At 45.6% G+C, this 13,050-nt stretch overlaps 1 protein-coding gene across 9 annotated transcripts in view; it reads left to right on the top strand.

The window, feature by feature from the left end:
• SIL1 (SIL1 nucleotide exchange factor) overlaps positions 1 to 13,050 on the top strand; it is a 213,668-nt gene that overhangs the window by 189,691 nt on the left and 10,927 nt on the right. The gene's annotated exons all lie outside the window — the stretch shown is intronic.

Raw genomic sequence — 13,050 nt, 5'->3', positions numbered from 1 at the left:
GACTTCAATGTCCTTAACTACCTTCCCTTTATATTTGACAAATAGTGTTTAATGTTTGATTTGCCCTGAAGAATTGGGATGCATTTGCGGCCAGTAGAGCTACTGGAAAAGTCTGTTAACGTGTCTGGGGATGGAGCGGGAATCCTCCAGGGACATCTCCATGAAGCTCTCCTGGATGTACTCTGAAAGCTTTTGCAGAAGGTTTCTGGGGAGAGCTGCCTTATTTCGTCCTCCACGGTAGGACACTTTACCACGCCAAGCCAGTAGCAAGTAGTCTGGAATCATTGCAGCACAAAGCATGGCAGCGAATGGTGCTGGGTTTTGGTTGCATTCCAGCAACATTCAGTCTATATCTTTCTGTGTTAGCCTCAGGAGACTGATATCATTCATGGTCACCTGGTTGAAATACGGGAGTTTTTGTCAGGGAACAGTAAAAGGACCCTGTTCATGCTGGACTGTTTGTGCTTGGCTAAAAGGGTTCATCCCGGAGAATAGCCACGTGGCGGGGGGAGGGGTGAAGGGATCATCCCAGAGAGTAGCCACGTGTTGGGGTGTGGGGAGGTGTGTACTGCACATCCACCTGAAAACCACAGCCCCTCCTTTTAAATGTGAAACCCGACCGGCATTGCTTGCCATGGGAAAGGAGGGTGCTGCAGTTTGAAACCATTCCCACATGTTATGAAGGCGTAAGAAGCCAACCCCACATACCCTTTGGCTTACCATGGCTGCTTGGGAACTGAATTCTGTTGCCCAGCCGTGTGTGATGTGTCACCATACTGGCAGGCGCTCAATATAAAAGGCAAAATGTGACCTTGTACCAAAAGCACATGTGTTGTCTGCTGTGAATTGCTTGATTCACTGTGAAAGTCTCCTTTTTGTTCTCAGAAATGTGTCATCTTAAATGTTACTTTCCCTTTTTATCCCCCCGCATGTGCAAATGTTTCTATGCTCCCCTGTTATCTCCGTCCCTGAGGTTATCGCAGATTAGAAGGCCAAAAAAACACACTCGTGATGACATGTTTTCTGAGCTTATGCAGTACTCCCGCACTGATAGGGCACAGCTGAATGCATGGAGGCATTCAGTGTTGGAGGCCAGGAAAGCATTAAGTAAGCGCGAAGAGCAGAGGCAGGAGGCGATGCTGAGGCTAATGAGGGAGCAAACGGACATGATGAGGCATCTGGTGGAGCTGCAAGAAAGCCAACAGGAGCACCGCCTCCCCAAGTTCCATATCCTCCTCACCCAGATGCCCAAGAATGCGGCGGGGGAGGCTCTGGGCACCCAGCCACTCCGCTCCAGAGGATGGCCCAAGCAACAGAAGGCTGTAATTTAAACAGTTTTGATTTGTCGTGTGGCTATAATAACCAATGTGGCCTTGTCCTTCCCTCCTCCCCCACCCCACCCGGGCTACCTTGTCAGTTATCTCACTTTTTTTTTAATTAATAAAGAAAGAATGCATGGTTTCAAAACAATAGTTACTTTATTTCCTTTGCCAGCTGTGATTGCAGCGGGGAGGATGGTTGGCTTACAGGGAATTAAAATCAACAAAGGGGGCGGGTTTGCAGCAAGGAGAAACGCACACAGCTGTCACACCGTAGCCTGGTCAGTCATGAAACTGCTTTTCAAAGCCTCTCTGATGCGCAGCACACTTAGTTGTGCTCTTCTAATCACCCTGGTGTCTGGCTGCTCAAAATCGGCCACCAGGCGATTTGCCTCAAACTCCCACCCTGCCATAAACGTCTCCCCCTTACTCTCACAGATACTATGGAGCACATAGCGAGCAGCAATAACAATGGGAATGTTGGTTGCACTGAGGTCTAACCTAGTCAGTAAGCAGCACCAGCGAGCTTTTAAACGTCAAAAGGCACATTCTATCACCATTCTGCACTTGCTCAGCCTATAGTTGAACTGCTCCTTACTACTGTCCAGGCTGCCTGTGTACGGCTTCATGAGCCATGGGAGCAAGGGGTAGGCTAGGTCCCCAAGGATAACTATTGGCATTTCAACATCCCCGATGGTAATTTTCTGGTCTGGGAAGTAAGTCCCTTCTTGCAACTGCTCGAACAGCCCGGAGTTCCTAAAGATGCGAGCGTCATGCACCTTTCCTGGCCATCCCACATTGATGTCGGTGAAACATCCCTTGTGATCCACCAGTGCTTGCAGCACCATTGAGAAGTACCCCTTGTGGTTTACATACTGGTTGGCAAGGTGGTCCAGTGCCAAGATAGGGATATGCGTTCTATTGCCCCACCACAGTTAGGGAACCCCATTGCAGCAAAGCCATCCACTATGACCTGCACATTTCCCAGAGTCACTACCCTTGTTAACAGAAGGTCAGTGATTGCATTGGCTACTTGGATCACAGCAGTCCCCACAGTAGATTTTCCCACTCCAAATTGATTCCCGACTGACCAGTAGCAGTCAGGCATTGCACGCTTCCACAGGGCTATCGCCACTCGCTTCTCAACTGTCAGGGCAGCTCTCATCTTGGTATTCCTGCGCTTCAGGGCAGGGGAAAACAACTCACAAAGTTCAAGGAAAGTGGCCTTACGCATGCAAAAGTTTCGCAGCCACTGTGAATCATCCCATACCCGCAACACTATGTGGTCCCACCAGTCTGTGCTTGTTTGCCAGGCGCAGAATCGTCATTCCATTGTATCAACCAGCCCCACTGCCTCCATGATGTCCCAGTTGCCACAGCCCATGCTTTCAGGAACATCTGTGTCCATGTCCTCCTCGCAATTGTCCTCCTGCTGGCGTCTCTTAGCCGGGTTCTGCACATACTTCAGGATAATGCGCAAGGTGTTTACAGTGCTCACAACAGCTGCGGTGAGCTGAGCGGGCTCCATGCTTGCCGAGCTATGGCGTCTGCACGGGTAACCCAGGAAAAAAGGCGCAAAACGATTGTCTGCCGTTGCTTTCGTGGGCGGGGGGTGGGACTGATGACGTACCCAAAACCACCTGCAACAATGTTTTTGCACCATCAGGTATTGGGAGCTTAACCCAGAATTCCAATGGGCAGCAGAGACTACGGGAACTGTGGGATAGCTACCCACAGTGCACCGCTCCATGAGTCGATGCTAGCCACGGCATTGAGGACACACTCCGCCGACTTAATGCGCTTAGTGGGGACATACACAATCGACTGTATAAAATCGATTTCTAAAGATTGACTTCTATAAAATCGACCTAATTTCGTAGTGCAGACATACCCTTAGTCTGTGCCTCTGCTACAGCTGTTAGAAGCATTCTTCAGCAGCATGATGTGGGTCTGAAGGCCATATTTACACTGGCCAGTGTCTTGTCTTGTATATTTCATGCTGTTGCTATATGAGCAGTAACAGTGGCATCAGCACAGGTCCCTGCACTCCCTCAGTCACTATGAAAGTTTCCGACTACACCATTGGTGAGTGGGCACTTATATTTTTCACGTCACGGTTAATATACGCCATGGATTTTTTTATTATTTCCCACCATTTTATTAGAAGAAAACCTTCCAAAATATTTCTTCACTTTGTAACTGTCTCTGGACTCACCAATACGTCCAAACATGCTAATCCTAAATATCTAGATCCGGTTTGTAAATACCTAATAAGAGAGGAGATGCAGGGCATGAAGTTTTGCATGAGCAGATACCACTAGTACCTGGCTCTTTGGCTGGCAGGGCCCACACTGTTACCTTTAAATCCAGTGAGGTATGTCTTAAAGATTCTTCATCTAAACCCTGGATCCTCCAGAATCTTGAGTTGCATGGCATTGTGCCTTACAGTTCTACGAGGTCACTTATACCAGGTCTACCTATGAGAAGCTTTGAGACTGGACAACGGAAAATGGACAAGCTTTGTGTACTGATGAGCCTATCATTGCCGTGTTCTATAAGCAAGATTTTGTGATATCTTTTGACCATGAAATACTGTCCTTTTATACCCTCTTTAGTCAGGAAAACCCGAGGGATTTGATTCTGTCCCAGGGCTGACCCTCTGGGTTAGAGCAGGCAACTAATGACATGTCTACACTTGACAAGTGTTGTATGAGTATGCCCTTCTCACGGTGGTATTATCCCACAATTAAAGTACTTCTGCCTCATAGCATTGAAGCCACACAGCACAGCAGTGTCTTGAAGTAAGCATTCAGTATTCTGGTCAGACATCCCATGATGCATTTCTCTGCTGCAGTGCTGTACATGTTCTGGGATTTTTTTTTTGTGCTGCACATTGTGTAATACCTGCCATAAGCCACCAGAATTCTGCGGTTTGGGGTCAAATTTAGTAATTCCCACATTTCTTCCTGTTTCATCCCATCGTCCATCTCTTTTTTGTGAGCCAGCACTCTCAGGCAGCATGGAGGAAACATTTGCAATTGCTGCAGTCTTCACAGTGATGAATATGAACAGCCTGCTGCTAGCATATTTAAAGTTATGCAGTGACTTCAGGACTAAGGCAATAAAGCCACCTGAGGAGGAGGTTGAAATCAATCAAACGCTTCTTCTACACTTGGTGGAGTGCCACTTTTGGTCTTGGCCAACTAACACTAATAGGTGGGAGTGTTGCAGATGACCAGCAGCAGTGATAGGATTTCAGGATGTCAAATGCTACTTTCCTAGAACTCTGTGCAGAGTTCATCCTGGAGCTGCAGCGGTGGAACACCCACATGAGAGCTCCCCTCAGCATGGAGAAGCACATGGCCATCACTGTCTGGCAGCTCACTTTATCCCCAATTGCTTCCAGTCAATTCCTGACCAGTTTAATGTTGGTAGAGCAACTGTTGGGCCTGTTGTCACAGAGGTGTGCACTGATATCAAAAAGGTGCTCTCCCCTTGGATCATAAGACTAGTCAGTGCACAGATGGTTATTTACTGTGTTTGCTTTGTTGGAGTTCCTGAATTGTATTGGAGCCATTAATGCAACCCATGTGCCAGTTCTTTGTCCCCTCTACCAGGCCTCCGAGCTTATCATTTAGAAAAGGGTATTTCTCCATGGTACTGCAAGGCCTGGTTGATCACCATGGAATCACAAATATTTATGTGGGGGTGGTCTAGAAAGGTCTTTAATGCTAAGATTGTGAGAAAGTATGGACTGTTTTCTGCAGTGGCAAATGGAAATTCTGCTCCCATGATTTCTGTGGACATTGACATTGTTTCCATTCCACCACCCATTCTGGGAAATCCAGCTAACTGCTTGCTTGGTTTATGAACCCTTTTGGATAGAATGGTTATGTTCAACTATACCCGGAGTAGTTGCAGAATGACTGTGGCATGTTTATTTGGAAGATTGAAAGCATGGAGGATCCTGATGATGAGGCTGATGAGAAAAATTGTATTCTAATGATATCTGCTTGCTGTGGTTTTCACAACCTTTGTGGGAGCAAGGGAGACAAGAGCACAGGACAGAGCCTGTGCACATGGATGGGAGCAGGAAGTGGGCAGACTTGGTGATTGTTTTGAACAGACAGATTAGATTGGAGGCCTCTGTGAAGTGATACAACTACTTTGGCACAGAGTGAGGAATGCATTGTGCTCATGCTTTGAGTCTAAGGGCCATTTATGACAAATGTATATGCTTTTGTATAAGGCATTTATCAGGATTACTGAATATGTACTGGTGTAAGGAAGTAATCATATTTCATGTGGGCTTGTTATCACCTTTTATGTAGCGTTTCAGTGCACTTTGTGTAGTTTGTAAACAGTGCTTCTATTTCAATACCTTTTTAGATGTTGTAACAATGATGGTGTCCTTAAATTGCCTTAAAATCTCTTCCTTTTTTGAAATGTAAGCGTAGCATGATTTGAGCAATTTACCTCATAATAGCTCATGTTGGCTCAAAGCTCTGGGCATTAGAAAAATTGTGAGTCAGAAATACTACTTTTTTGCTTTTTCTTTTCTGTGTGCACTGCTACAGTAAGTGCTATTCCTTCAGAGAGTCTCCTGGTTAACACATGTATCTCCCTACCATTCCGTCTCCCTACCATTCCATCTCCCATACAGTCCTATTTTAATGTATCATTCCAGACATATTGGAATTGGTCCTTTACAGTTTGGGCCTCCGCCTCTGGTTCGGGTTGATCCTCTGCCTGTGTTGGGTTGTGGTCCTGGATTCTGAGACTGTCTGCCTTGGGTGTACTGGGTTGACAAGATCCTGGTTTTGAGGTTCAGTCAGAGCCCACAAAATGCTGGAGTTGAGTGGTGTAATCTCTGGCAAATAGACGGTCCAGCTTCTTATGGTACCAGCAGACTCTGCTTGCTCTCCCACAGATCCTATTGTACTCAGCAGTTTTGTACTCAAAGCTCCTTTGCCTTACTGTGGCACTGGAGGGTGTCCTAGTTGTGCTCTATCCTGCATTTGTGGCGATAGCCACCTGTAGTTCTGTGCTAAGGGGCTGCTCTTCCGATGAGCCTGATCATGCTCCTCTCCCCAGAAAGCAATAAAGTCCACAATCTCAGTATGGGACCATGGCAAAGCACAAGGCATGGCTGATCAGTAATCAGGATTATACAAACTCCACATGAGATGGAATCCCAAAGACAGCACCTGGTTGCATGGAACTATTTAAATGGAACGGTGACTTCTGGTCAGGATGATCCTGGAGTCATAGAGGGTATGCAGGTAGACAGGGAGGACGACCCAGGTAGCCAGCAAAGTGGTCAAGGATACAAGTAGGACGGCTTGGCAGATGCACAGCAGTTGTTTCAGGAGAGGGATGTGGCCATACCTACTTTGCTCCAGGTAAACTCATCCCGCATCTCCATAAGCCTGGATCCACAATGGATTGAAAAACACAAGTTAAAATGCCAGATGATTCACTGCAAATATTTTGTTTGTCCACGGAAGGCATTTTAATGCAAAGTAACTCAAGTTAACCCACAACAGATTTCAAATGGAGACAATCCCTAAGATTCCAGAACAGTTTGAGATGTGAGTCAACTTTATTTACAGGATCAACAGCAAATACAGTTTCCTTCCAGGCACAAAACAGAAAACAAATGAAGATGGTTAAATGAACCCACACACAAAATATCCAGCCATTTAAAGATCTCAATCCCAGGTCACAGCACTGACTGCATTTCACTGGGTACCAAATAAATCAGCCCCTGGCTTTTCTCAAGCTTTTAAAAATATAATTAGCACTCTGCAGTCCCCTGCCTTATTCACAGCCTATTTTTGGCTTGCTCCAGGAACTGGATTTCACCACACAGCTAGTACTTAGCTGAATTTTCTTTTTCTGAGCAGTTTGTGCAGCAGAGTGTCACTTGCTAGACTTTGGTCCATGAAGGATGGCTGTGTCAAAGTGTACGTACCTCTCTGGCCCAAATGAGTCCTTGGTTGGTGGCCATCTCAGCATTCAGATGGTATTCGCGAATAAGTCTCTTTTCTTATCTCTTTATTGCCAGACCTCTCTAATGCACAAATGTCCTCTGATCAGATAACCATTCTGGATCTTGATCCAGAGTCTAAAAATGTCATTGATCATCCTTCTGAGCTTTCCAAGGCCTGTTCTTTGCACATTTGTCATTCAAGGTGACTTTTCCTCTGTCCATCACCTCTCTGTATAGGGTAAGTGAACTACAGACTCTCTTCTGGGTGCTCCATAAGGAGAACTGACCTGTTTCCCCACAAAGTTTTCATTGTTCTTTCTTGGACCCCATTCAGCCGAGGATGAGTTTTTGCTGCACAAACTGGATGAGAGAACTCTAAGCTACTCCCTCGGTGGCCCAGGTGCCGTTCCCAAGCTCCACTACGCTTCGTCGCATAGGTGGAAAAACTTCAAATGCCAAGCAAGGGCAAATAGCCTACCAGGTCTCTAAGTGAGCTGTCACCTGCAGGAGGCTTGTGCCATTTCCAAAAGGCATCAGGGTTCATTCTGCTGAATTCTAGGGGCAACGCCATAGAGCATTTCCCAGTATGTTGAGATGGAGAAAATTTGTCAAGCAGCTGCATGGAGTTCAGCTCACACGCCCTTTCAGACGAATCACTGTTAGATATTGATTCCAGAGAGTAGCTGCCCTGTTTTGGTAGGGCAGCTTTGCAGAACTTGTTCTCATTAATTTAGATGCCAAGGTTAAAGAGTGAAGGAGAGGCAAGGAACTCAGGCTTCTCTGCTGTGTTGAATTCACAGTGGTGTCTGAAACACATGTGGAGAAGCTGGACATAGAAAATCTGTGACTGATAAAAAGTTGTGTCTCTGAGATTCTGAGACACACTTCTCTGCAACCAACTGCAGCAGCCCAATGTGCTACAGGGCCCTGTGAGAAGTTTACTTTTCAGGAGACTTCAGTATGCCTCTTGAAATGGTGACAGAGGGGGCTTGCATAAAAGAACTGAATGTATCTGTTGGTGTATGCATCAAGTGTTTGCCCTGGCCCCCAGGAAATACACCCTGCTGCAAGGCCTGTTGATACACAAATCAAAGGATACCTAAAACATTTTTTTCTGTGGTTGGCAAAGCCATGTTTTAGTTCTGGTGCTTGAACTTATCTCTCAATCAAACATTGGACTGCTCATCTTTATGCTGGCGATTACCTGTATGTAGTGCAGAGGCCAGATTCAGTGAGACTTGAGCCATAGCGTAGGAACTTTACAAACTCACATGACCTTATAGGCAGTGCTTCGCATTTATAGATCAGAGATATGGAAGTCAGCACTTGTGCATCTATAAATGCAGGAACACAAACATTATGGCTTGTAATTTGTGCACCAGCTGGACCAGTGGGAAAGTTTGTGGACTGTTGTGTGAACTGGCATTGGGGTGGTTGGCAAAGCCCTGGGACTATGGCAATTGCTAAACTAGGTTAGATCAAGGGTCCAGCAAGTCCAGTGTCATGTCTCTGAGTGACCAGTACCATATGCTGCAGAGGAAGGTGCAAAGCTGCCACAATAGACAATTAAAGAATAGTCTTCTCATAGGGCAAGGGTTCTCAGACTGGGGGTTGTGACCCTTCAGAGGATTGTGAGGTTATTACACAGGGGGGTCACGAGCTATCAGCCTCCACCCCAAACCCTGATTCACCTCCAGCATTTATAATAGTTTTAAACATTAAAAAAAAGTGGCTTTTTAATTTATATGGGGGGTTGTACTCAGTGGCTTATTGTATGAAAGGGGTCACCAGTACAAAAGTTGGAGAACCACTGCCATAGGGGGAGGTTCCTCCTACTCACTATAAGGTAGTGCTTGGCCTATGCCCTGAAACATGTGCCTTTATATTCCTTATATTTTTATCCTATTATCCACATCAATGTCCCACCCCTTTCTTGAATCCTACTAAGCCTTTTTCCTCAATGATATCTTAAGGCAGTGAGTCCCACAGGTGAATTATACATTGTGTAAGGCCTCTTGCCTCACATGAAACAGCTTAACTGATGTTTATAATGTGCTGTGGTATCTTTGGAATGGAGGGATTTGTTATATCTTCCAGTACCATTCCCTCAGGGTTACTTATTCTTTGCCTCTTCTCTGCTTTGACACTGTAGCTTCAGTCTTCATTACCACATCTCAGCCATTATTCAATCCTGGTTGGCCATTCATTTTCCACAACCCCCTGAATGTGGATGGAACTCTCCTTGTTTTGAAGAATTTGCTGTCTTCAACTCCTCCACCCCCAAAATCCTCCAAATGGAGGCTTCATTTTCTCAAAAGCTTTGCAAGTGGAGAGCTAGGCTGGAAAGAGAAGCAGCTGGATTTTCTCTCCTTGACACCTTTTATAGTACTGGCTGCTGCTTTATTGTGCTTCTGCTGTTCAGTCCACAAAATATGGCTTGTTATTAATAGAGTCTCTCAGTATCTCAGCTATTGAGTGAGGAAAAAAAATCAAAGGAAGCCATTAGTAGGTGGCTTTCATAATCTTTGTTTTTTTCTATATTGAGGTCAACCTGGTAATTAGAATCTGGAATCCGCACATCAGATCTGCCGTCTCCAAAACACGGAGTCATTATAATGATAAGAAAAGCAAAACCCAAACTGATCCTGCTTCTAATCTCCCTGTTTCTGATAGATTGCCTTGCACCCTGATTGACACAGGAAAGCTTTATGTTTGCTTCATTTTTATGAGCTAATATTAAGCCATTGGTTCAATTTGATGATTCTCCCTGCCCCAACCCATTTATCTTTCTGTTTTTATGACCCCCTTTGCCTGTCTCTGTCTTTATCTCTTGTATGTTTCTTGGCACTGACTGCTCCAGCAGCTTTCTGGTAATCGTAACAATTCTAAATGTTCTGCTGTAGCAGAGACATGTGACCTCAGTCTAACTGCAGCACAAGTGCTGCTTCAAAGTCAAGAAAGGCTGGTGCACGTATTCTTTCCTCAGAAAGCAAGTGCCCAGGGGTACTGAGTGCTGAGCACCGCTTGGGATCAGGCACAAAGACAGCTACACATTTTGGTCCAAATGTGCATATTCATTTCTCACCGCCAACCCCACCAAGGAAGAACCCTTCAGCATCTAGACACTTCCATGCTCACCCCCAAAGAAGCACGCTGTAGCACTAACTTTAAACCTCTGTAAAGTATTTGCAGATTGAAAAAGGCTGAGACCACCTCCTTATCTCTCCCCCCACCCCAACCAATGAGAGCTCAGCACTCTGGGTACAGTCTGAAGAGAATTGCTCACAATAAAAGAGAGAGATAACATGTCTTCATGTGCTGTGGTATAAACAGGACTCTGCAACCCGCTGTATGCATGTCGACCTCTTTGGTGTCCAGGGTTTTTTATTAACAACAATACTCTGAACTTATCTCAGACGCTGAAAGTCCCTGTCCATCCAGGCTGGCCAAGCATTTCACAGACATTAAAGAGATCACCCTTCCAACACCCCTGTGTTAATGGTACTAACTCCATTGGGTAAAATGAGCCACCTAGTGGTTAAGGCTGGATTTGGCCACTCGAGCTGAGCAGTACCATACCCTGGGAACAGCCCATAATAAGGCTGGCAGGAGCTGGCTTCATGTGACTTTCCCAAGATGGCACAGTTAGTTGGTGACAGAATAGTGAATAAAGCCCAGAAATAGTGATTTCTAGCCTCCTGTATTAACCCTGGAGCCTCCCTGCCTTTTTATTGTTGTTACTGTATGTAAATTTTGATCTGCAAATCAGAGCACATGAAGTGTGTGCCTAAAATATTGCCTGGAAAGCAGCGAGCTTGTTTGGTCAGGCCCCCAGCTGGCTGGCTGCCGCACACATTCCCACAAAGGGTTTCAGAGAGGCAGTAAAATGTGCCCAACATCACATCTTCCCTGGCCTAGCCAGGCCTAGTCTGCCCTGCATTGGATGGTTCATATACCCCATGTGTGATGGGCACACTTTATTCAAACCCCCACATTCCTGTGCAGTGTTATCTGAGAAGAGGCCATAAGGAATGTGTTGCCTTCCTTGATACTCTCTTGTTTCAGTAGCCTTACCAGAAATGCGCACATGTACCACGAAGTATGAGAACTCCTGAAGCCAAGGTGTTAGCTGGACCCAAGACCCACAAACTATGGGGCAGTTCAGGTCCAAAACTGGAATTATACAGCTTCAGCCCATCTGTACAGTGGACGGAGGTTGTAGCCATTTATAATCCATAAGGAAAACTGCATAATGTGAGACTGTGTGTGTGTGTGTGTGTGTTAGACCCAAGTCATAATTTATAATTCACAAGCTTTGGGGACAAATGTCCCTTCTGCAGGTGTGGTGAAAGACGAGTCCTACAGTACAGGCTGGGCAGTGACAGAGAAGTGTTTAAATAAATCAGCGTGTTAATAGAAACTGAGGAACAAGAGAGCGGTGGAAAGTGAGAACTGGAATAAAAGGCCATTAAGGGACAGTTGGAATATAAAGTGAAAGGGATTAATGGTGCAGTTGGTGTGAACAAAAGGCGAGAAATGGTGATGGGAGAGATCACTGCTAGGTTAACACCTGTGGTAACAAAAAGATATTTACTAATGAGAACCTAGTACACCCAGAAGGAACAGCACAGAATGCCTAGCATGCCCCTTATGTGTTGTGCTGCCATCACTTTCAGGTTATGTCAGTCACATTTCACTTTCTGTTGCTTTACTGATTATATTGATCTTTTCGGCGCCAGTCAGTTACATTGCACCAAAACTGAAACGTTTCTTATGCCTCCAGATGAGGCTAGAGTTTGAGCCCCTGAGCGACATAGTTATACCGATATAGGTCAGTAGTGTAGACCAGACTTTGGTAGCCAGCATGGTTAGGTAACTTGCAAAGCCACATTTCCCTCAGCAGGTATGTTTTAGATGCCTCCCTCAACCAGGCCAGTCGGTTTGAAATTGATTGGGACACTGACTTCACTTTACAGCCAACCAAGGAGTATGATGGCCTTTACCCCATGTTACATACGGTATTGTACCATACATGCCTCCTAAGGGTTGTATGAAGGAAAAGCGATCCAGAGTATCTGTCCTGGACTTAAAAATGTGGGCTAACTTTTGACAAGCACGATCCTGCAATAAATAAATACATACCTATGCAAAAGAGGAGAGAAGCTTCTGTAAACGGATCCACGGGCAGGAATCACCCAGTCAACACAAAGGAAGCTGTGATGTTTCTGGGCAACCTGCTGATATCCAGCTGTTGGAGTAGTTCCCACCAACCAGCATTGGCAACCTCAGCAAGACGAGGGTATTGAGAGTCAGACTGGGAGGGTTTGGTGGCGATGCAAATAGGCGCTCTTCAGATCAGCATGGCAGCCCAGCTGGGTGGTGCCAGGCCTGTGGCAGCTTAGCTTCCATTAGCCCAGGGCAGGTAAATGAAGGAGGTGGCTCACCAAAATCACAGATCTACATTTGTGAACTGTCCTGGTCTAGTAACTGCACCTTCTCTGCTGCAACCTTTTGCCATGCAGGCCGCAAGAAGAAGTAACAGAAACTACAGAGAGAAGATATCTATTATTCTGTCCCTTGCTGAAATGTGTGCTAGTTGGCTAATTAAGTAACACAACTTTAATTAGTTATTAATGAAAGCAATTAACAGAAGCCATGATGCCTAAATGAAAATAAATGGTAGTTTATGTAAAAATGTGGTTTCCATATATTGAATTTTCAAATTGGGATCTCAGATGG

The sequence above is a fragment of the Eretmochelys imbricata genome, chromosome 8 (assembly GCF_965152235.1).
Source record: "Eretmochelys imbricata isolate rEreImb1 chromosome 8, rEreImb1.hap1, whole genome shotgun sequence".
NCBI classification, from domain to species: Eukaryota; Metazoa; Chordata; order Testudines; family Cheloniidae; genus Eretmochelys; species Eretmochelys imbricata.
Note: the sequence above shows the minus strand (reverse complement) of the source record. Positions and strands in the feature narration are given on the sequence as shown.